Source organism: Sus scrofa, chromosome 9 (assembly GCF_054392235.1).
Source record: "Sus scrofa isolate SSC_HxYL_T2T_F1_AM1 chromosome 9, Sscrofa_HxYL_maternal_Yorkshire_Landrace_v2.0, whole genome shotgun sequence".
In the NCBI taxonomy this organism is placed as follows: domain Eukaryota; kingdom Metazoa; phylum Chordata; class Mammalia; order Artiodactyla; family Suidae; genus Sus; species Sus scrofa.
In genome coordinates this window covers 61,862,593-61,887,854 of record NC_139391.1, presented here as the reverse complement: position 1 = coordinate 61,887,854, position 25,262 = coordinate 61,862,593, and the positions used below count along the sequence as shown (strand labels likewise).

Genomic DNA, 25,262 nt, shown 5'->3' with positions numbered 1-25,262 from the left:
GTGTAGGCTGGCAGCTACAGCTCCCATATGACCCCTAGCCTGGGAATTTCTATATGCCTCAAGTATGGCCCTAAAAAACAAAAAACGAAAAAAAAAGAAAAAGAAATTTATGAAACAATAAATTTCTTATCAAAACAACCATGTTAGGAGTTCCTGTCATGGCTCAGCAGTTAACAAATCTGACTAGCATCCATGAAGACGCAGGTTAGATCCCTGTCCTTGCTCAGTGGGTTACAGATCCAGTGTGGCTGTGAGCTGTGGTGTAGGCCAGCAGCTACAGCTCCATTTCGACCCCAGCCTGGGAACTTCCATATGCCATGGGTGCAGCCCTAAAAATCAAAAAAACAAAAAACAAAAACAAACAAACAAAAAACAGGTTATACCACACCAGAAAAAAAAGACATCAAATTTGTATTTGACAGAACAATGTAAATCAACTACAATAAAAAAAAAAAAATTGTTATAGAGGCCAAGCTACCCAGATCCAGTTCACACAAAGTAGTGACCAACATGTAGGAGTTCACATATTATTAAGAGACACCATGGGGAGTTCTTGCTGTGGCTCAATGGATTAATAACCCACTTATCTCTGTGAAGGTGCCAGTTCAATCCTCTGGCCTGGCCCGGTAGGTTAAGGATCCAACATTGCTGAGGCTGTGGCATACATCACAGCCCCAGTTTGGATTCAATCCCTGCCCCAGGAACTTACATATGCCATGGGGGTGGCTGAAAAAAAAAAAGAAAGAAGGACAACATAGGAAGACTGCAATAGGAGACATTATGTCTTGGGTGCTGTAGTCAATGGAAATAATGGGATTTCTGAATTCTAGATATTCACATCAAACCACCAAAAAACTATCAGAAGTAAAAAAAAAAAAAAAAAATGGGGAATTCCTGTCCTGGCTCAGCAGTAATGAACCCAACTAGGATCCATGAGGACATGGGTTCATCCCTGGCCTCACTCAGTGGGTTAAGGCTCTGGCATTGCTGTGAGCTGTGGTGTAGGTCCCAGACTCAGCTCAGATCTGGTGTTGCTGTGGCTCCAAATTGACCCCTAGCCTGGTAACTTCCATATGCCATGGGTGTGGCCCTAAAAAGATTTTTTAAAAAAATGAATTCAGTAAAACTTCAGGTACAAAATCAATACACAAAAATTATTTGTGATTCTGTATACCACATAATCAACCATCAGAAAGAGAAATTAAGAAAACGATGGCATTTACAATTGCATCCAAAAAAAATAACCAGGAATAAATTTAACCAAGAATGTGAAAGCACACTAAGTCACTGATGAAAGAAACTGAACAAATGCAAAAAAAAAAAAGGGGGGGGGAAAGATAGTCTATGCTCATGGTTGAAAAGAATAGTTAAAATGTCTATTCTATGCAAAGCAATGTACGCATTCAATGCAATCACTACTAAAATCCCAACGGCATTTCTCATAGAAACAGAACAATCTTAACATTTGTGTGGTGCCAAAAGAGACCCCAATTAGCCCAGATGACCCTGAGGAAGGAGAACAGGCTGGAGGCAGCTCCCTTCCTGACTTCAAGCTACATTACAAAACCATATCGACTAGGAACCATGAGGTTGCAGGTTCCATCCCTGGCCTCGCTCAGTGGGTTAAGGATCCAGTGTTGCCATGAGCTGTGATGCAGGTCATAGATGAGGCTGGGATCCCAGCTTGCTTGTAGCTGTGGCATAGGCCAGCAGCTACATCTCCAATTCAACCTCTAGCCTGGGAACCTTCACACATGGGTGTGGCCCTAAAAAGCAAAAAAAAAAAAAAAAAAAAGTGTGGAATTGACACAAAAATAGGTACACAGACCAAAGGGACAGAATAAAGCCCAGAAATAAACCTATGGGTATGCAGTCAATTAGTCAGTTAACTCGCAAGAAAGGAGCCAAGAACAAACACCAGGGGAAGGACAGCCCCTGCAATAAATAGCATTGGGAAAACTGGACACCACACACCAAAGAGGACACTGCACACTACACCCCACACAAAAACTGACTAAAACACACAATTTTCCACATCAAGCCCTTCCTCTCCTGGGTCCTCGGAAGAGACATCCCTCAGCAGTCAGCCAGGCATAGAAAGTTCCTGCCCACTTTTCCTCACTTTTCCTCTTTCCCTTCACCCTTTTCTTTCAGGGGCACCACCTCCTGGGCAGGTCTTGAGGAGACCTAGCTCCTGTTAGCATGGACTTCACCTCAAGTTGTCCTGAAACCCAGGCTGTCAGCGTGAACTCACCCCACGTGTTCCAGAAGCCAAGGATCCCAGCTGGTCCTGGGGAGACGGAGCTCTCCTGGCCGCTGTGCACAGAGCCAGATCAGCAGGCAAACCAACAACGTGCACTCCTATATTGGGTCGGAAGTGCACCAAGCTACCCAGGCAGGTCAGCTGAGGCCCCATCAGCTGAATCCATTAAACTGTGGAAATTCACACTAAAATAGAGCCAAATATCCCATAACCTCTCCAAAGTAGCTAAGGAAGAATTAATTGAAAACTGTAGGGAATAAAATGAATGTAGACATATAACTTTAGAACTTATACCAAATCGAGGAGAAGGAGGAGACTCAGGGAGCGCAAGCAGCGAGCTGCAGTGCAGAGCCTGAGGAAGGAAGCCAAGTGGCCAGCCCGCCAAGGCTTCTGCTCCAAAGCTGGAACCCAAGCCGGACCTGCAAGCCGCCCCAGCTCCTCCCTCCTCCTCAGGCGGCTATGGCGTCGCGCAAGCGAGCCAGGGGAAGGAAGAGCCAGCGAGTGAGCACTTAGAGAAGGTGGCCCAAATGTGTGGGAGGGCGTGTGGCATGGGGGAAGCCGCTTCCCTCCCCCTTCGCCTTACCTTTTCTGCCCATCCCCCATCCACCCTCTACCCCGACCCCCATCCCCGACTGTGGAGAAGCACCACATCGGCGCGCAGGTGGCCAAAGTCAAAGTCAGTAAAAAAACAACTGAACTCCAACCTCCGCCGGGCCCACATGACCTCAGAAAAAGAACAGCAAGAAGCAATTGAACATATTGATGAAGTGCAAAATGAAACAGACTTAATGAACAAGCCAGTGAGGAGATTTTGAAAGTAGAACAGAAATATCACAAATTCCACTAACCATTTTCTCAGAAGAGGTGGAATTGATTCTCAAAATTCTAAATTTGGGGGTGACAGCATTTGTCAACCACCCACAAGTGTCTGCACAGCTAGGGGAGCAGGATGAAGAGGCGAGTCGCTGCATTATTTGACAAGAGTTCAAATGACAGCATTTGAGGATATTAAATAAGGTTACGGAATAGATTTTTATTTTGATAAAAACCCTTACTTCGAACATGAAGTTTTCTCCAAAGAATATCATCTGAATGAGAGTGGTGATCCATCTTCAAAGTCCACTGAAATCAAATGGAAATCTGAAAATGGTTCAAGTCAAATGTTAGAATAAAACCTGCAGGAAGAGACAGCGTGAAGAACCAGAGAGCTTCTTCACCTGGTTTACTAATCATTCTGAAGCAGGTGCAGGTGAGTTAGGAAAGGTCATCAAATATGGTATTTGGCCAAATCCATTACTGTACTACTTGTTTCCTGACATGGATGAAGAAGAGGAAGGAAAAGAAGATGATGATAATGAAGAGGAAGAGGATTAGAAGATATTGAGGAAGAAGGGGATGAGGATGAAGGTGAAAAAGATGAAGATGATAATGAGGGGGAGGAAGGGGAAGCAGAGGAAGGAGAAGATGACTAATCGAACACTGATGAATTCCAACCTTTTTTAATTTACTCCAGTCCCTGGGAGCAAGTTGCAGTCGTCTCTTCCCCCCCCCCCCCCAATTTTTTCTCCTCTTGTGCTCAGTTGCCCTTTTCCCCTTTTACCAGGATTCTCAATTTATTTTAGAGGGAAACACTTTGAGCAGAATTCAGTGAGAAAAGAGTCTCTACCCCTTTCAGTTCCAAATTCGTTTTTATCCCTTCCTGTCTCAACAAAAAACTTTATGGAATCAACACCACCATGCTCTGTGGAAAAAAGGAAAAATCTTCTGCTCCCTTAGCTCTGCTGGAAGCTGGAGAGTGCTAGGCCCCTGTGTGGTAGTGCATAGAATTCTAGCTTTTTCTCCTTTCTCTATATATCTGGCTGAGATTACACAGTGTTTCTACGTGAATATGGACAGTTAGCATTTACCAACATGTATCTGTCTACTTTTCCTTGTTTAAAAAAAAACTTTAAAAAATGTGGTTATAGAAGGTTTGCAAAGGGTGTGTTTGAGATGATTGGGTGGGTTAAGTGGGCATTTTGATAACATGGCTTCTCCTTTGGCATGTTTAATTGTGATGTTTAATGGCATCCTTGCAGTTTAAGATGACACTTTTAAAATAAAATTCTTGGAGTTCCTGTCATGGCTCAGTGGTTAATGAACCTGACTAGGAACCATGAGGCTGTGGGTTTGATCCCTGGCCTTGCTCAGTGGGTTAAGGATCTGGCATTGCTGTGGCTGTGATGTAGGCCAGCAGCTGCAGCTCCAATTGACCCCTAGTCTGAGAATCTCCATATGCCATGGGTGTGGCCCTGAAAAGACAAAAGACAAAAAAAGAAAAAAAAAGGAATTAAAAAAATAAAATAAAATTTTCTCCTAATGATGACTTGAGCCCTGCTGCTGAATGGGAGAATCAGCCGAACCTGTAGGATCTTATTTGCAACTGACATTATCTAATGTAATTTTCTTCCTGTTTATTTTTATTTTTATTTATTTTTTTGTTCTGTTTTTGTGGTTTGTGTGTATGTGTTTATTTTTAAATTGTTCTTTTTGTTTCCCTGGAAAGGAAAGATGATGCTAAATTTTAAACATTAAAAGTGTACAGGTTGTTTTGTTACAATAAAACTAAATGTGTACACACAAAAAAAACTTACACCAGATCTACTCAAATTTATTCATAGACATTTAAAATGCAAAACTATTGAAATTATCAAGATAAAGAAAATCTACTGATTTGGATTTGGCATGTAGATCATGATATTTGGGTTTTTACACACAACGCAAAAAGAGAACCCACAAATAAAAGAAAAATGTTGACTTTATAAATTAAAGATGTGTACCTGAAAGACCTTATTCAGGAAACCAAAAGACTAGCCACAAGCTGTGAGAAAAATATTTGCAAAATATATCCAATAAGGTATTTGGACCCAAAATGTACAAAGAACACTAAAACAACCTCATAAAAAAAGCAGGTAAAGACCTGAACAGATGCCTGTCCAAAGAAGACATGCAGACAATAGATAAGCACACATAATTATGCTCACCACAATCTACCATTAGAGAATTACTAGTTAAAATCATGCAATAACCATCAGGTACATCTACTAAGACTGCCAAGCTCAAAAAATATGACAGTAACAGTTGCTACTGTCAGCTTAAACACACACACACACACACACACACACACACACACACACACACACACACAACCTGAAAGTTGAGAGTTAAGTTTTATTTGGGGCAAAATTAGGACTTAAGCCCATGTGGAAAGTAACATAATGTCTTTTCTATCAAAGGAAATCTTGGTTACTCCATTTTGCTCTGGTTTTGGCTGAAACACCCCCTGTGACCCCCTTCCTCTTTACCTGTTTTCCCAGCATCAATTTGTTTCAATTAGCCAACTGGGAAGAATGTGTGCCCTGACCTGACCAATAGGAAGGGGCAGATAAATCACCTGCATTGGGGATAAATAAGGGAGGGTCCTTTGTTCAGCACACACACTTTATGGAGTACCTACACCCTTCTGCAGAAGTAAAGAGCATTGTCGAAATCTCTCCCTGTCCACGTGTCTCACTTTCTAACACTGATGACTCAAGCCAGAGTTATCTTAATTTCTAACAGACTTGGGGGCTCATCTGGGATTTGGGGTCCACTGGACCATGGACTCTTGAGTGGAGATGCATCCCACAGCCCTGTTGCAGTGGCCCTGAATTGAGAAGTCCACCATGCCTGTGAACTTCAAACCCATGGAAGGTTCTCGACAACATGGGAAATCACACAGTGACCAGGCAGCTTCTGTTAATGGAACAAGGTAGGAAAGATCCTTGGTGGTCAGGGAAGGGGGTCCATAAGCCTCATAGTGTCTCAGGTGAGACCAGCGATTTCAGGTGAAATTGGAGGATCAGAACATGATCCTGGGCAATGGGAATTAAGTCTTCCTGACCTGTACCTCTACTTGGAGAATGAAATGGGGGGGCACCAAATTCCTTCAGAAAGTCCTCTGGGATTAATGTTAAAGTATTGGGGTGACAATCCATGGATGAAGGACAAAAAGAAGGGAAAAGTAATTAAGTATTGCTGTTTTATCTGGACGTGGACACCTATTTTCACCCCATCTGTCTTCTGGCCAAAATTTGGATAGGATGAGGATTGGGTCTGTCAGCTGCTCATTCAGTTTGTCCAGGACAAGTCACCAGGATTTCAGGAGGAAACTTATTATGCTCTCTGTTGGCAGCAGGGACCAGTGGTTTTATTTCCCCCCAGAGCATGGGATAAGAAGGGAAAAGAGGAGGAAACCCAAAAACATTCTGGGATCTCCTCTCCTCCATGGGACACCCCTGGCTCGCTGCCACCACCTTACAATCCCCAAAATGGTGCTGGTTCCCATCCAGCCACAGCTGCTGCCACTGTCACTGCCAGGGGAGCACAAGAGGGGGAGGGGTGCAGAGCCCACTGCCCAGGTACAAGGGCACTGGCTCCAGTCATGGAGTTAGCATGAGAAGGGGAGGAGCACAGAGCTAACTGCACAGGTGCAAGCACACCACCCCCACTAGCAAAGTCAAAGCAGAAATGGGAGGAGCCTAGCACACTGCCACTGTTGGGGAAGTCAGAACAGGAGGGGTTGCCGCAGGTATAGGCACACTGCCACAGCCTGTGGGATCAAAGCTCACCACCTCAGCAAAACCAGTGGATATGGCAGGGTCTTATTCCAGACTTAAAAGAGAGTTAAAACAATGTCAGGAGGATATCCAAAATTTTCCTTTTCCCACTGCTACACTTGGGGATAGACACGAAGGGCCACAAATGCTCTTCCCACTAGGAGAGGTGCCCTTAGGTGGGGGAGGAATAGGATATGTAAATGCCCCTTTAACCAGCACTGAGGTCTGAAATTTTAGGAGAGAATTGTGACCATTGCTGGAAGACCCATATGGGGTAGCAGATCAACTAGATTAATTCCTTGGACCACAAGTCTATACATGGTTTGAATTAATGTCTCTTTTGAGCATTCTGTTCTCTGAGGAAGATAGAGGGATAATTCAAAGAGCAACCATGGCTTCATGGGAGCAAACCCACCCTCCCCAACCAGGGGAAGTTAGGGCAGAAACAAAATTTCCCACCAAAGACCCTGGATGGGACAATAACCATGTAGTCCACAAGGGCCATATGATGGACTTGGGAAATCTATTAATTCAGGGAATTAGGGATGCTGTACTTCAAACTCAAAATATATCTAAGGCATTTGAGGTAAAGAGGAGGGACCAACTGAATTTTTGGAAAGACTCAGAATTCAGATGAGAGGATATGGTGGAATAGATTCCACTGACCCTCTGGGACAGGGCATGCTCAAACTTTGCTTTGTAACTAATAGCTGGCCAGATATTTCCAAGAAGTTACAAAAAATAGAAGATTGGAAAGATAAACCATTATAGGACCTATTAAAAGAGGCACAAAAGATTTATGTGAGAAGGGATGAGGAAAAGCAGAAACAAAGGACCAAGATCATGCTTACATATTAACCAGAATAAGACATGTCAAATTGAAAAGGCCCTAAGAACAAAAGTAAGAAAGGGTCACAATATCAGCCTCGCCACTACCCAGAAACAAGGCATAAGGGAAAGGGGACTAGATGGCAAGGTAAAAACAAGTGCTTTAGGTGTAGCAAATTGGGACATTTCAAAAGGGAATACCCTGAATGAAAAAAGGAGGAGAAAACAATCCCTCTCATGTTATTTGAGGAGGATGAGGACTAGGGGGGCTCAGGGGCTTTCAATAGTAATTTACCAACATAAAAATCCACAGATTCCCTACCCAGAGCCCTTGGTAAATTTAGAGGTAGGGCCATACCATGAAACTATGATTTTTCTTATTGATTCAGGAGCATCTTTCTCCTCACTTTGTTATTTGCCCAAAGGGCTTTCTCCTTTTCATGAACAGATACTAGTATCTGGGGTAAAAGGGGAAGGATTTTCAGTACAACTTTTAGAAGAAACCAAAGTAAATTTCCAAAATAGATGTGCCAAAATATGCTTCCTTTTTTTTTTCTAGAGGCCAGCACAAACCTGTGCAGAAGAGACCTAATGGCTGAATTGGGACTGGGCTTACAGGTTACCAAAAAAACTTTACAAGCAAAATTGAATCTTTTAACCCCAACATTGGAGGGACAAATTCAACCACAAGTGTGGGCATCAGAGGGAAATCATGAGGGATTTAAAGTGACCCCAATTAAAATACAGTTAAAGATCCTTGGAGAAATAGTCCAGAAAAAACAATAGCCTATCCCACTACAAGGGAGGATGGGACTTAAACCAATTATAGAGGGACTACTTCAAGAGGGCCTCTTAGAACCCTGCATGTCTTCCTATAATACCCCTATTCTCTCTGTGCATAAGGCAGATGGGTCCTATCACCTTGTCCAGGATTTGCAGGCAATTAATCAGATTGTTAAGACTAAACATCTGGTGGTCCCAAATTCTTATACCCCCCTGAGTAAAATTCCATTTGACCACCAATGGTTCAGTGTAATTGACTTAAAGGATGCCTTTTGGGCATGCCCCCTGGACTGGGACAGTCGGGACATACTTGCTTTCAAGTGGGAGGACCCAGTAACTGGAAGAAGACAACAATATAGATGGACAGTCCTCCCCCAGGGGTTTACAGACTCCCCACATATTTTCAGGCAAATTTTAGAACAGGTGTAGGGAGACTTTACACCCCCTCATGGGACTTGTCTACTCCAATATATAGATGACGTGTTACTCTCAAACACTGATCAAAAGAAACACAGAAGCTATAGTTTCCCTTCTCAGTTTTCTTGGGGAACAAGGCCTTGGGGTCTCCAAGAAGAAGTTACAATTTGTTGAAAAGGAGGTAAAATATTTAGGACATCTAATAAGTGGGGGTAAAATAAAACTCAGCCCAGAAAGAATAGAGGGGATCTAGGCCTGCCTCTACCAACTACCAAATACGAACTTAGAAAGTTTCTAGGCCTTATTGGATATTGTCACCTTTGGATTGATTCTTTTTTTTTTTTTTTTTTTGGGCTATTTCTTGGGCCGCTCCCGTGGCATATGGAGGTTCCCAGGCTAGGGGTCGAATTGGAGCTGTAGACACCAGCCTACGCCAGAGCCACAGCAACGTGGGATCTGAGCTGCGTCTGCAACCTACACCACAGCTCATGACAACGCCAGGGACCGAACCTGCAACCTCATGGTTCCTAGTTGGATTCGTCAACCACTGCGCCACGACGGGAACTCCTGGATTGATTCTTATGCATTAAAAACTAAAAATCTATATTCTAAGCTTGTGGAGGAAGGCCCTGATCACCTACTATGAAGCCAGGAAGAAATGCAACAATTCAGGGATCTGAGGGAGGCACTGATGGGTGCCCCTGTTCTGGCTCTACCATCGTTTGAAAAACCTTTTCATTTATTTTTAAGTGTGGACAGGGGAACAGCTCTAGGGATCCTCACACAGGAACATGGGGGAAGTCGCCAGCCAGTGGCCCTTCTTTCCCACCTCCTGGACCCTGTCACCAGAGGATGGCCTGAATGCATACAGTCAGTAGCTGCCACCACCCTCTTAACTGAAGAGAGCAGGAAACTCACCTTTGAAGGAAGGCTAGCCATGAGTACCCCACACCAGGTATGAGCCATCCTAAAACAAAGGTTAGGGAGATGGATTACTGACTCCCAAACTTTAAAATATGAGGCAATCTTATTGGAAAGGGATGACAACTTGAATCACCAATGGGGGCTTAAACCCTGCTTCTTTCCTCACTCAAAGGGAGCCCTCAACTCCCATTGAACATCATTGTTTAAATTTAATAGACTACCAGACAAAAACTCAACCAGATATATGGGAAATTCCCTTCCATTCAGGGAGACATTTATTCATTGATGGATCTTCTCAGGTCATCCAGGAAAAATTACACAACAGTTACTCAGCCATTGATGGGGAGACTCAATCAATAACTGAGTCAGGAAGACTCTCAAATGGCATGGGAAAATAGACTTGCTTTAGACAAGGCTGGCAAAAAAGGGTGGAGTCTGTGTAATGATTGGTATCCAGTGCTGTACATTCATTCCCAATAACACCACCCCAGACAGCACCATCACAAAGGCCCTAAGTGGATTAATGACCTTAGCAGATGAGCTTTCAGAGAATTCTGGTATTAATGATCCCTTCACAGATCTTTTAGAATATTACTTTGGAAAATGGAAGGGACTAATAGCTTCAATCTTTACCCCTTTAATTGTTGTAGTTAGTGTCCTTGTCTCAGTTGCATGTTGTATAATTCCTTGTGCCAGGGGACTTATTCAAAGATTAATAGAGACTGCCCTAACAAAGCAACTTGGACCCCCTCCCCACCAAGCCAATATACTCCTGATGGACACAATAGAGCATTAGAGCCAAACCATGGTCAAAAAGTTTGAAGAAAAGAATATTTGATAAAAATGAAAGGGGGAAATTGCAGAAAGTAACATAATGTCTTTTCTATCAAAGGAAATCTTGGTTACTCCATTTTGCTCCAGTTTTGGCAGAAACACCCCCTGTGACCCCCTTCCTCTTTACCTCTTTTCCTAGCATCAATTTGTTTCAATTAGCCAACTGGGAAGAATGTGTGCCCTGACCTGGCCAATGGGAAAGGGACAGGTAAATCACTTGCATTGGGGATAAATAAGGGAGGGTCCTTTGTTCAGCACACATACCTTTTGGAGTACACGTGCCCTTCTGCAGAAGTAAAGAGGTTGTCAAGATCTCTCCTTGTCCACGTGTCTCACTTTCTAACACTGATGACCCAAGCCAAAGTTATCTTAATTTCCAACACCCAGGAGAGAGCATCTCAGGTAGCCCTGAGAAAACTCCCTCAAGGAAGCAAAGGGGTGAGATAAAATATATAGGCAGGTAGCAAGAACAAAAGATTGCAGAAAACCATATACCTCAAGTTAAGGAAGGTATTTTGGAAGGATGCAAAAGTCTGGGCTTACTGGAATTGTAGGAGAAAACATCCTGATAAAAAGGTAGAAAGGAGAGACCCCGGCCGTGATGACTAAGCAAAGTCCAGCCAACTGCCCCTAACCACCCCTCCACTATGCATCTGCATCTGTAAGCTTGCTCCCATATCTACTACCTTGCCTGACTTCACTCTGGTCCACCAAGCACAGACCCAGAAGAGGTAGCCCATAAAAACCTTTTTAAATCCTTCTTCAGGGCTCAGACTTGGGAGAGAGATCTCTGAGCCCGCTGTCATAATAAACCTGAGTTCTCCAACTCTCCAAGTGCTCACTTGGTTTCTCACCAGGTTAAAGAGCTGATACACTGCAGCCACAGAGCTGCTGGAGCTGGTACACTACAGCCACAGGGCTGTGGCTAGAGCTGGTATACTACAGCCAAAGGGCTGTTGCTAGAGCTGATATGCTGTGGCATGGGGCTGCTGGGCAGCTGCCATAACAGTAACACAGCCACTTTGTAAGACAGTTTGGCAGTTTTTCCCAAAGCTAAGCAAGTCTCACCTAGGAACCAATAACCATGCTTCCAGTATTTAGGCGACTGCTTTGAAAAACTGTCCAGATGCAAACAAGGATGCAATTAAATACAGCAGCTCTACTCATAATGCCTAAAAACTTGAAGAAATTAGGCTGGCTTTTAATAGACGAATGCATAAGCAAATTGGGTGTACATCCATGTCAAGGAGCAGAATATGTCACCCCAAGATATATCTCTTTGGCACAAGGATTATTTCCATTTGATTAAAAAAAGAAATCTCAGAAAACTGAATAGAGTTTGCCATTTTGTGAAAGACATTTACATTTGTTAGAGAAAGCTCCATTTGTAGGATATGTTCATTGTACCAGAAATTGAAGGATGATTAAATCTCCAGTAACTCTTATCAATGAATAAGTCCTGACTTAAATCTGCATAACAACCACACCCTTGTTTACTGTGCTTTGCATGATCACATGCCTCTCCCCCCAAATCTTTCTTTTGTTTTAGCTGAAGATGGCACATGGGTTCAAGTCCCAATCTGTGTTCTGGCTAGGTTCAGGACATTAATCCTGTCAGTTTCAGCTGTAGAAGTCCCATCAGGGAACTACCCATATACTGATTTGAATAAGTGCCATGAGAGTCCTAGTTTGACCTCTTAGGGTCAAATACTCTCCTACCCAGATATGAAAGAGGAGCTAGTGATGTAAGCCTGACGTCTACTATAAGAACAAGGAAGTGGGGAGGTCTTTCCCTCCCTCCCCACTTTCCTTGGATTATAAAAGTATAGTCCACTTAATCCTCAGGGCAGAGCTTCTTTACCTGTCAGTTCATACCTCTCACAAGCATCCTACCTTAATAAATCTATTTTTGCCTGTCACTTTGTCTCTCACTGAATTCCTTCTGCACTGAGACACTAAGAACTTAAACTTCAGCAAGTCCAAACACCAAGTGAGTGTTCTCATTACAAACCTGTAAGTTCAACCCCCAGTCTGACTTCTGGCTGGGTTAGAGTGCAGCACATGTGCTCAAGTCCCAATCTGGATTCTGGCTAGGTTCAAGTCATAAGTGACCTCATCTGTGACATTCTGGGAAAGGCAAATCTATATAAATAAGCAGATCAGGGAGGTTCCTTTGTGGCTCAGTGGTTAAGAAACTGACTAGGATCCATGAGGATTTGGGTTTGATCCCTGGCCCCTCTCAGTGGGTTCAGGATCAGGCATTGCCATGAGCTATGGTGTAGGTCACAGATGCAGCTCAGATCCAACATTGCTGTGGCTGTGGCTAGGCCAGCAGTTGCAGCTCCAATTCAATCCCTAGCCTGGGAATTTCCATGTGCCATGGGTGTGGCCTTAAAAAGCAAAAAGAAATAAATAAATAAGTAGATCATGGGGTGGGGAGGTGGTATTCCATGTGATAGTTTAGGATAGATGCCTGTCACTATGAATTTGTTTAAGCCCATAGATTTGTACAGCACAAGGGGGCAATTGTAATTTTTTCAAATTTTGTTCTTTAGGATGTAGGAGTGTCATAGAATGGAACATAGAATCTAACTGTATTAGATATGTATGGAAAAACTGTTGGCAGTGGGGCAAAGGTGCTGACCTAAGTTAACTTTGAAAATGAACTGGATCTGTAGAACAAATCACAATGGACTGTGCATAAGCACTGGGCTTTGTTTTATGAAGTAGGGTGTAGTAGCTAACAATGCTGAGACCTCTGTACACATGACCTCAGAGGAGCAGATCATTGGTAATGACAGGTGATAGGAGCCAGGCTTCTCATCATAGGTTACAGATGAGCATACACGGAGAGCCTCTGCCCTCCTATTCCTGGATCTGAGCTTCCTGGGAGGATGGTGTGGGGAAGTGACTAGCCTGGAGAAACACATAGATCTTTACACTGGGAAGGCCTGGGAGACATAGGAGCCTCACATCCCATCTCTCCACTCATACCTTCTGGAAATGTTCAGCCCCCCCAAATTAGCCAGTTGCAGCTTTTAAGACATTTTCACCCCCAAGCAAATAAAGGAGTATGAGGGTATTACATGACTTTTAAGCTGTCTCAGAATCCAGGCCCTGGGGTGGGGTGGAGGCAAGATTGGGGTGCCTGGGTCTCTGACCAGCAGGCAAGAGAAAGGAGGAAGACCAGGGCAGGAGTTTGCTGGAGTCTGTGAGCCCCAGTACCCTGATGGGATTCATTCCCAGTGGGGACATGGGCGGGGCCTGCAATGATTCTTTTCTCTACTTGAACCATGGCAGAATGGGTTCAGAAGTCTCCTGGTAGTGTTTCAATCTCCAACACAGAAGTTTTACATGGAAACAAGGGAATGAAGCTGAGCCCCTGATAGCCACTCCTTTCTGGCTCTGAGTAGAAAGAAAGTCTCCTACATGGAGTCTGCTGTAACCCACCTGCCCCCACCTGGCCTTTCCTCTTCCTCCCTGGGATGATTCCAAAGACATTTCCAGGCTAGACCCCTCTCCCAGACTAGACACATCTGTCCAGTCACTGCATCCCCATCTCATCTTGGGGGCAAACAGACCCCTCAGAAAGCTGTGATCCTGCTGCCCTCCACACCGAAGGGGCAGCCCCACCTTCTCTTGTTGATGAACCAAGACACTCTGGGGCCTTCCCAAGGCAGACCCCTTCCACTATCCTTTGCAGTATCTCCTCTATGAAGTACATAGATAATAGTATCTGATGCACATCTGAGTTGTTTTACAAATGCTGAAACCACCAATTGGAAGCAATTAACTCCTTAATGATTATGAACACTAGACAGACTAGTGCCTAAGAATTGATCATATCAACTGCCATGTTACCTCACCATCAACCAGAGAACTGTACACAAGCTGACTTGAAGGGTCCAGCTCTAATTGAGCTCCCCTGGGGGGCACTACAGGGAGAGCATATACACTGCACCCCACCCCCCCGCTACCCCCTGCCCTATTAATTGCCTTTAGGTAGTGTTTCTCATCCAACAGGCTGGCAGGGAAAGGGTTTTAACATTGTGTGGGAGTCCAGTGACCAGTGCCCCAGGTGTCCTGTGTGTCTTGGGAGGGGAAGAAGCCTCACTCTTACGTTCCTGCCCCAGCACATAGGAAGGTAGCAGACCCAGGCTTTGCTCTGGCAGAAGCTCACTTTCTGCAAAGCAGTCTGCTTTCTGTGAAGCAGTCTTCCACTACTCCCCTTATCCTTCCAGGAGGCTGAGGAAGCCACAGACTTAGGGCACCTCCAGCACCAGATTCCATCCTAGGGAATTTCACACAAGCCAGACACCAGGCCTGGGGGCTGAGGGGAAGAAAGAGCTGGCTTTTTCATGATCCACAGGGGATAGAATGCCCCCTACCCAGGAGTGCCCTGGACTCAGCTTAAATATTACCCAGGGTCTCCCACACCTCCCCTGGTAGAAAGACCCTTTCAAATTCCTCCCACTTCTTTTTATTATACTTGATTTACAATGTTCTATCAATTTCTGCTATACAGCTAAGTGACCCAGTCATATATATATATATATACATATATATATATATATATATACACACACACACATACACACTATTTTTCTCACATTATCTTCCATCATGTTCTATCACAAGTGACTGGATATAGTCCCCTGTGCTACAGAGAAGAACTTCATTGTTTATCCATTCTAAATGTGTAATCATTTGCATCTACTAACCCCAAATTCCCAGTCCACCCCACTCCCTTCCCCTCCCCCAGAATACCCCCACTTCTGACACCCACTTCAGAGTCAGGAACCCAGAGTCACCACACACATACATAGCCCAACTTTTTTTTCCTTGGAGGCTCCCAGAACTCCTTGAGGCTGTTGTACTCAGGGTTTGTGATGGTGAAAGATGCAGACTAATATCAGCTCTGGACAGAGGTCTAGAGCAGGGTCAGGCATCCCTCAGCTTTGGGCACCCCGGGCAGCCCACCTGAGTCCTGAGGTCTGTCAGATCAACATGGCAGACCTTGGTCTCCAGCCTTGCAGGGATTCAGGAAGCCCCACCATGCGTCATGCTAGAGCGAGGTCCAGCCTGGAGTGAGGCCTATGTGGCATGAGCACTCCTGACAAACTCAAAGCAACCTCCTGGAGCTAGCAGCAGAGGTGAACCCACACCACACAGGTTCTGGTGCAGTGCCAATTCCATGGGGTCAGCATGGCACATGCAGGGCAGCCAGTGCAGGTGTGCCTCAGCCTGTGACTACTCACCACACTGTCCTGCTGGGCTCACAAGACCAAGGCCAACAGAGGGACAACAGGAGGTGGGAACAAAGTCAGGTCAAGTTTGGGCCAGGTGAGAAAGGGCCAGAGGAGTGAGAACATGGCTGCCCTTGCCTGGTGACCCAAGACCTGACATTCACCCTGTGGTCAGTCACACCTCCCTACATCTCGTAGTAGGCTGCCTTTCCTGTGTCCTAGGGAAGGGTCAGGCCTATGTACAGCAGGACACACAACAATGCAAGCAGAAGGCCTGATCCCTGCTCCTGCCATTCAGTTGGGGCTTGTTGTTCGTGGAACAGTCCCACAGGATATGGACCTGACCCCAGTAGGATGTTGGGGTGAAGTATTTAGGAACATCCAGAGAGAGCCCTACTTGGACTGAGGTAAATGACCCAAGGTGGGCAAACAGGGGAACTCAGGGAGCCCAGGAGATGGTTCGGGGCCAGCCCTGAGACTGGACAAGGGGTGCAGAGCTGGGGATGATGGCATTGAGGACGACGGACTGACCACCCCACAGGATACAGGAGATAGACCAGCCAAGGCAGCAGAGGGAGCTGAAAACATTTAAATGAAAGAAGGATCTAGAGGCCAGCTGGCGGAGCCACAGACCTGGGTATCCCAGTTGCTCTCTGCTGGGCAGCAATTAAGCCTTAGACCCCTTCTGCCCCCTGGCTCCGCCTCCACCTTGCACCCATCCCCATTCCCGCTCCTTGCTCCTTGCTCCTTGCTCCTTGCTCCTTGCCCCCACCCTGGCTCTGCCCCTGCCCTTGCCCCGCTCTGCCTTTGCACCCAGCACCACTGAAAATCACCAGGTGTCAGGCCAAATCCCACAGAAGGCAGGGAAAGGAAACTGTCTATTTTGTTGAAAACATCCCTGCATTCACCCTTCTCTTTCCCAGGCAGAGAAACACACATATTGCATGAGACAGCAATGAGCTTGAGGTGGGAAAGTATGGGTCCTTGGAGCATAGAGAGGAAGGTTTCCTGTAGGAACTAGACCTCAGGAAGCTGGAGAGGGACAGGAATGACATGGAGGACAGACAGGGTAGGGATGGCACAGGGAGGGTCACTGAGTTCTTGCCACTAGGGCACTTCCATCCTCCCTTGGCCACCCTCTTTCCCCCAAGACTGGGTCTTGGAAGGGGGTTTCCATCTGGCTGGTTCCCTGAGTCTGGATGTGGTGGGGATAGAGACACCAGGTGGCCCTGGTCAAGACATCATTCTCTCTGGGGGAACACTCAGTCCCTGGTCTGCTGATGGTCTAATCTCAGGTGTCACATCCTTTCTTGGGGGTCACTGGGGCTTTAACCTCATTCCATGGAGGATAAGAAGGAGGAATATGTCTTGGCCCAGCTGTGCCCTGGGCTCTCAAGGAGGACATCTCTGGTCCACAACTTCAACAGGCCTCACTCACCACTGCCCAATACCCCTCTCCAGGAACTAGGCATGAGGACTTACCTTGTGAAATAGGACATGCATGGGGGGGGGAGGGGGGCTGGGGGGGGTCACTTCTCAGGTGGTGGCATTCAGGTCTAGGAGGCAGACAGGACAGGTGACCTGCAGCCTCTCACCATGGTCTCCACATCAGGTGTGGCTCTTGACCAGGGCCTGAGATGCCCTGAGGATTTGGGGAGCAGGATAAGTCACTATCATGATAGGGATATGTGATACTGGGTACTCTTACCACTCAAGTAGGAGTGGGTGTCTTGCCCCAAGGGAAGGCACCAAGTAATAGTCCTGAGTTTCAACAAGCACAGATCCTACCCCTACCCCAGGTTGGGTATGTATTTTCTGCAGCCCCCACCACAAAACAAAGATAAGGGGTTGGAACAGATGTTTTACTATCAAGCCTGGAGCCTGAGGTCAAGGTGTCAGCAACCCACTCCTGTGGGTTCTGTGGACAATCAGTCCCAGGCCTCTCCCACCTTCTGAGGTGACATCTGGGCCATCCTGTGACTGTGTCACCCCACCTGTGACATCATATTTTTTTTTCCTCATGTGTCTGTATCCAAACTTACCTTCATGAGGACCTACCCCCAGTCAAGTTCCACGGAGTGGCCTCATCTCAACCCAGGCAGTTCTGCAGTGACCCATCTCACATGCAGTCCCATTCTAAGGTCCCAGAGAGTCCATGCAGTTTCCTGAAAGTCTCTTGGAGTGACAAATGCTGGTGGTTGACACAGCTTGTGGGCGTGTGATAGGAAGGTAGGGTTAGAGCCCACCGGTATGTGGACAAGCACTCTACAAACTTGTAAACATTGTGGAGATGCAGTAGTCTCCTTATTCAGGCTGTTCCGTGGGCTGGCCTTGCTCCTGACACTCCTGTCTTGTGTCCATTGGATGACCTGTCTGTCAGTGCAGTTGCTCCACAGCTTTCTTGTCTCATCTGTGCACATTCCACCTACAGGCCATGCTCCTGCTGCTTAGAAACCTCTGTTTGGCTTCAAGGATGAATCAGGGGACCTGGTCCCTGCTCCCATCCAAGGAGCAGTGCCTGCAGTGGAAGGTGCCCTCATCTTGGATGGGGCCTGGTCAGCTTCGTGGAGTCCAAGATGCAGCCCCATATGCTGCCAGCCTGCACACTCCCCAGCATGGTGGTGACTACATATCCCCAAATGTGACCAAGGTGCTTCTTGAAGGTGGCCCAGGGATATGTCTTCAAACTCTTCCACATTCATCCCAACCTGGCAGGGAGCCCATAGACAGCCACCTTTCTGAGAGCAGGCAGAGTACATCCCCTAGGCCACCATGAATTTGCCTCCACCTGCCTCCAATATCCCCATCCTGACAGCTGCTGCCCAACCCTCAAGAGATCCCTCACTCTTAGAGGACTGGGACTCCCTCTCTCCTCTGCCTGTCCATCCTCCCAGAGTCAGGACACCACTATATCCAGGAGGCTTCTGGATTCCAGCCTCAGAGTATGTCCTCATGTTCCCACTAGCTGTGTCAACCACTAGCATCTGTCACTCCAAGAAGTCAGGAGCCACAGCTGACATGGTGACACAGCAAGTATTTAAAGGGATGGAACAGAATGTCCTAACATAGAGTCTGTTTTCCAATCACCATAATTGTCTCAGTAACATCCTTCAAACCTTCTCTAAGCCCCATTCAGGTCCAGCTTAGGCCCCTATTAGTTTCAGTCATCTGGCCTGAGACCCCTTCAAGCTACCACCTTGAGGTTGGAGAGCCCAGCCAGGACTGGTGGTGGAGTGGGCACTCCTCCTGTTGGCCTGGCCTCCAGTCCCTGAACTGCTGTGCTGTGACTGCTCAGACAGCCTCAACTGTAATGGGGCCTTTTTCCTCAGAGGGTCCCAATGCCCAGTCAAGGGGATTCATTCTCCCCAAAATCAGCACCAGGAGTTGAGGGGTTGACAGCCCCCACTGGATATCCTTCATTTAGGACCCTGTGCTTTTGAAAGACCATGCACCATCCATAAGGGGTGGTGGGATTTTGCATGGCCTGGTATGGCCTGCAGTGGAATCTCAATGCATGAGGAGGAGCTCAGCCAGTGGGTTCTCTGCTTGGACAGCTTCTATTCCCTAACCTCTCTCTGTGTTCTTCTCTCAAAGACAGAGCAGTGCATGTTCTGGGCATTAGCCCCAGTGCCCAAGGTCACCTGACCAGGAGCCGTAGGAGCCATCAGCCACCCCCACCCCCAGCACATGCTGCAGTGAAGCAGGACTGAGTGTGGCTCTTAGTTGCTAGGAGCATGGACCACCCAGAATCAGCCCTCAGGATGGATGGACCAGCTCTCACTGCCTGGACCCTGTAGGACTGTCCTGCTCAAGCTTCTAATATGGTCATCTCCTTCTGGGAGCCCTGGATGCTGGAATCAGGCCACTTTTGTGTGTCTTTGAAGGAGCCTGGGCTGAACTACAAGAAGTTCCTAGCTGATTCCTGGATCCTGACCATCATGTGGCCAGAGAAATTGGTAATTTTTTTTTTTTTTTTTTGCATGATGAATGTTGTTTAATGACAGAAAAGTTTTGTTTCATTTCCTGATGTGGGTGAAGTGTTCAGATGAATGTTGATTTATTCTCTAAGCAGTTACATCCTAGTTCCCACATAGAGGTGACCTGGGTTCCTAGGAGAGTAGCCCTAAGCTAATTTAAACCTGACCAAGTTCCGTCTACATGGTAGACTTAGATCTCCCATATTCTGTCTACCCTGAATATGAGTAGATGTGACAATATCCTACCTACAATGGAATATTTAGACCAAAGAGTGATCTGTCTACACTGAGCACATTTATACCTGGCTATGCTCTGTCTATACTGGAACATTTACTCTGAAGTTGTCCTGTCTACCCTGAGTATATTTAGACCTGACAGTATTCTGTCGCTCTGAGCACATTCATACCTGACCGTGTACTGCCTCCCCTGGGAAGTTTATAGACTTGACTGAGTTCTATTTATACTGGAATATTTTGACCTGAACACTCTCTGTCTACAGCAGGAAATTTAGACCTTACCATATTTTTATACCAAATACCTGATAGTGTGCTGTCTACACTAAAAACATTTAGACCTAACCATGTTCTGTGACCACTAAGATGTGGAGACCTGGGTAGAGACCCAGCCTGGCCTCAGTACTGGGAAGCTCTGTGCCTGCAATCTGAATGTCAGCGCTTAGAGGTCTGGAATCTGGAGTTGAACTGGGCTTGTCTGTGCTCTACTCTGAGTGTGGTAACATAGCCCTGCCAAGGGCCAGTACTGTGGTCAGTTTGGCCAGAATGCCCGTTACCCCTGGTGTTTCCATCCACTGACTGCCTCACCCCCAACGCCCTGCTCCATGGCTATAAATTCCCACTTCCATCCTGAATTTAGAGTTCAGCCCAATCTTCCTCCTGCATTACAAAATCCCATTACAGTGGTTCCTAACCAGTTGTGTAGTTAGTCCACCCCCCCAGAATAAAATCTTCCCTACCATGATTTGCCAAGGAATGAAAACTTACCTTGAAGAAAAGAAAGAAAGAAAACTTAACATAATAGTTAATTAAATTAAGAAGGAAAAGGGGAATTTTATTCCCGCAAATTATAACCCAGGAAGCAGATTCTCAGAAAGCTGAGAACTGTTCTGCCTGTTAGAAGTAAAAAGCACAGTCATAGACATTTTTGAGACAAAGGATCATACATCAAAATGAGACTGATATTTTACAGAAAGTTCACCAAAGAAGGATACATAGTCTGGGTAAGCATGTACAAAGCTAGTAGCAAGTCACAGGACCCCTACAAAGCTGAGAAAACACTATTCTTTTGAGAAGTTACATATAACTATTTACCAAAAAACAGCAATAAAAATTTACAAAACATAAAAAAAGACATGACATTGCTAGCATCAGAAGACAGAAAAAAAATGTTCATTACAGAAAAAAAATTGATCATTATGGATGAGCAGTCACTCCCATCTTTGAGGAGTTCTGGTTCATGCGAAATGCTGATGCACAAAGCACATGAGGGAGGAAGGAAAGAGAATTTCTTGTTTAATTTCTTTCTCGTCATGCCTTAAAATATAAATTTTACTTCATTATCTTTAGCAAATGTCACTGAAGATTTTCTTTAACATTCTTTCAGACAGCTGTGGGAAACGTGGAAATACATTTTGAAGTTAATGACAAATTATGGGATGCCACCCAGGCTTGTCCTCATGAACCCCACCCCCACCCCCATCCCCGGAAAATCCTGTGCCCAGGGCTGTGTCTCTGCCTACCTGTTAACTGGGGAACAGAAACAATTCACGTTCTGTGGCAGGGTTTTGCCTTTCACGTTCTGGTTTCCATCACCAGAGCAGACAATCCCAGTCCTTGCTACATTAAATAACCCACTCCAAGCTCAGGAATCACAGACGTTATTCGGGATCCATCCACGGCCCACCTGGACCCACAGAGATCCCCGCCCGGAGCAGAACTCAAGTCTCCAGGCGCGAGAAGGAATTTCGACTTCAACCATTTTCAATAAGTTAACAGGGAACCGTCGCAGCATTCACAAAGAAAGGCCTCGCAACTCCAAGTCCGTACTTTGCGTTGCCTAAAAGATTTAACTTGAAGCCTGAAGAAGCCGTCCAGCTCCCAGGACACGGATAGGAGCCCAACGCAACCAAATTTGGAGACTGAAGGTGTGTCGGGCGGAAGGAGGGGCCTACCAAGGGGCGGGGGGGTCGGGGCAGGCCCGGGGCACGCCCAGAATGATCCGCTCCTCCCCCGACCTGCTCCAAGCTAGCCCCGCCGCTCCGCTCCCTGATGAAGGCCCCGCCCCACTCGATGAGTAATTTTCGTGCCCACAGGAAGCGGATTTCGGGAGCAGGGGTCGGCTAGAGTGCGGGAGCTTCGGGTTTCTAAGGTACAAACCTGCGCTGCACTACCTGCTCTACCTCCATCCTCCACTCCGGGGGGTCCATGCAGAAGTCACAGATCCTGCTCTCGCCTCTCGCGCCCGCGTTGCCCCGAGAAGGGATGCCGGACGCTCCACGGCCGTGTCCAAGTCCGACTCCCTTTCCAGTTAAAATCGCTCCGAGGCCGTCCCGGTCTGGCTTTTTTGTCTATGGTCCCCCGCTTCGACCTGTGCGGTGTGAGATTCCCACTCGCTACCGGAAACCTCGCCCTTCGCGCCCCTCATCGCCCCTCTCGGCCCCCCCACGCGTCCGTAGGACTCCTCAGACCCAAGTCTTCTGAGGCTACCTTTCCGCCCTGGGCCTCTTGCGGCCGGACCCTGCCTCTTGTTCCTCTTCGCGGTCACCGCCTCAAAAAGGACCTTGAGCCCTGGTCGTGGGGAGGAGACCAGTCCTGTCCTGTACTTCTGTCCCAAGTCCTCTCTGCTGACGATACCGGCCAGAGTGTGTTCACATTCCCTATATACCTTGTGTAAGTCTACTCTTCCTGGGCAAAGAATCTTTGTTTCACCCCTGTGGAAGTTGAGTCGGTGGGGGCATGAGACCGAACAAGGAGACCAAAGGAGTCAGGGAGTATAGAGCAGGGAGGTAGTTGGTTGCAGGGAATTGGAAAGACAAAGTACAGCTGAAAAAGAAAGAGATCCGGGCAAGATGCAGGTACAGGAAAAAGACAAAAAGGAGATCAACAGGGAGATGGCTGAGGACAGAATAGAGGAGGGTACTTTAACCAACAGTAGCAGTTGGGGAAAATAGGTAGATTACAAATTGATTAGATTTTTTTTAATTTCCCTATTCCTTTTTAAATTTATCATATCAACTTCAGGTCATGAGCCCTCAGTGCTTTTGCTGTCATTTGTATACCGAAAGTATTTTTTAGTGCTTACACTATTTCAGAAGGGATATGGATGATTTTTGTCTTAACAGTCAAAACCGGGTAGTTTAACAAGTAATCCAGTATTCAACAGTTCCCTTTCTTTATGTGATTTTTGCGTGGCCGGGGCGGGGGGGGGGGGGGGGGGGAGGTAGTGTTGTGCCTGTGGCAGGCACAGGAATTGAACTCAGGCTGAAACAGTAATGAAGCCATAGCAGTGTCAATGCCAAACACTTAACCCACTAAGCCACCAGAGGTGATTTTTTTTTTTTAATTTATTGGTCTGTGAACTAGTTTCCAATAAGTAAATGATCTCTTGAACTACTCTTTGGTTCTTTGTTTTACAAATCCTGAATGATAGGCTGGATGGTTCTAGAACTTTGTTCCAGTAGATCTCATCTCTTCATGATGAATACATTATTCAGAGGTATTTCAATAGCTGAACTTTCATATTTTCCAGTGCAGATAATTAGGTGTTTTTGTTTGTTTGTATGTCTTTTTAGGGAATCACCCTGGGCAAATGGAGGTTCCCAGGCTAGGGGTCCAATAGGAGCTGCAGCTGCCCCAGCCTACACCACACCCACAGCAATGCAGGATCTGAGCTGTGTCTGCGCCCTACACTGCAGCTCACAGCAGTGCTGGATCCTTAACCCACTGAGCAAAACCAGGGATCAAACCTGCGTCCTTGTGGATACTAGTTGGGTTCATTACCACTGAGCCACAATGGGAAGTCCTAGATGTTCTATACTTGTGTAAATGTATATTTTAATTTATATTATGGAAAAGAAAAGTTAAATGCTTTTTTTTTTTTTTTTGGTCTTTTTGCTATTTCTTGGGCCGCTCCCATGGCATATGGAGGTTCCCAGGCTAGAGGTCAAATCGGAGCTGTAGCCACCGGCCTACACCAGAGCCACAGCAATGCAGGATCCGAGCCGCGTCTGCAACCTACACCACAGCTCATGGCAATGCCGGATCGTTAACCCACTGAGCAAGGGCAGGGACCAAACCCGCAACCTCATGGTTCCTAGTCGGATTCGTTAACCACTGCGCCACTATGGGAACTCCTTAAATGCTTTTAATAAATGTGATTAAAACAATGTAAGAGAACTTGCCCTTGCTCAGGAGAATAAAATATGGTATGTAGTCTTTCGGGGCAGGGGTGAGTGGCAAGCCTTGTCACTATCCGTTACAGACCACCCTATGCCTGTGAGGCTAGTATAATGATTACTTGTTCCTTCATTTCTGCCAGCCTCAAAACACACCCCACAGTCAAAAGGCAGCTTGTAGGAAAAGACCAAGATTTTCTTTTTTTAGGTAAGCACAGAATAAAAGTATATCTCCAGTAAAAATGTGGTATTTGGCTCTAGAAAGGAAGCTTAGAGGCGAAAGGGCAATGCAGTTTGCATGTTAAGGGATGAAAGAGAGCCTGGGAAGCTCAGGAATGGGAGAAAAGGAGAACTCTGCCCATCCTGACCTGATGATCCTGTGCTCAGCAGGTTCTAGAAGACATTGTGAGGACGGTGACTTGCAGGGTCACACCAACTCACATTTCCATATCTGCCAGACGACATGTGAGCTTTGTAGGAAAGAAGGGTGTATGCAGTAAAGGGCAGAGAAACTTAGCTCTTGGTCTCCATGTAGGAGTTTATCGTCCCTATTCCTTGATAGTTGAGCAGACAGAAGAGGGCCATTTTTTCCAAAGTTTGGATTTCTCTCTAAATGTGTGATTGTGTCATGGAGGGGGATAAATATTTGAAGACCTGAATGGCACATTCTCAACACTCGGGAGTGACTATTTACCTGAGAAAGAGGAGGAAGAAGATAAGGAGTCAGGAATAAACCTTTTTTCTGGAAAAAGTCAAATTATCTGTTGATTGTGCTGTCCTCTGCTTCCTGAAATGCAGTTTTTAGGACATGCTGAAAATCTTACTCTCAAATATCTTGCCTTACACATTTCCTCACTCCCCCATGGCCTCTCCTGCCCCAGACCAATTCCATCTCACTGTCAACCAGTGACATGGAACTTGTGAAGTGTGAAATGCTGCAT

The 25,262-nt window shown here is 46.2% G+C and overlaps 1 pseudogene; it reads left to right on the top strand.

The window, feature by feature from the left end:
* Window positions 1–2,629: 2,629 nt before the first annotated feature.
* On the top strand, window positions 2,630–3,806 carry LOC100522454 (protein SET-like; annotated as a pseudogene).
* The last annotated feature ends 21,456 nt before the right edge of the window (window positions 3,807–25,262 follow it).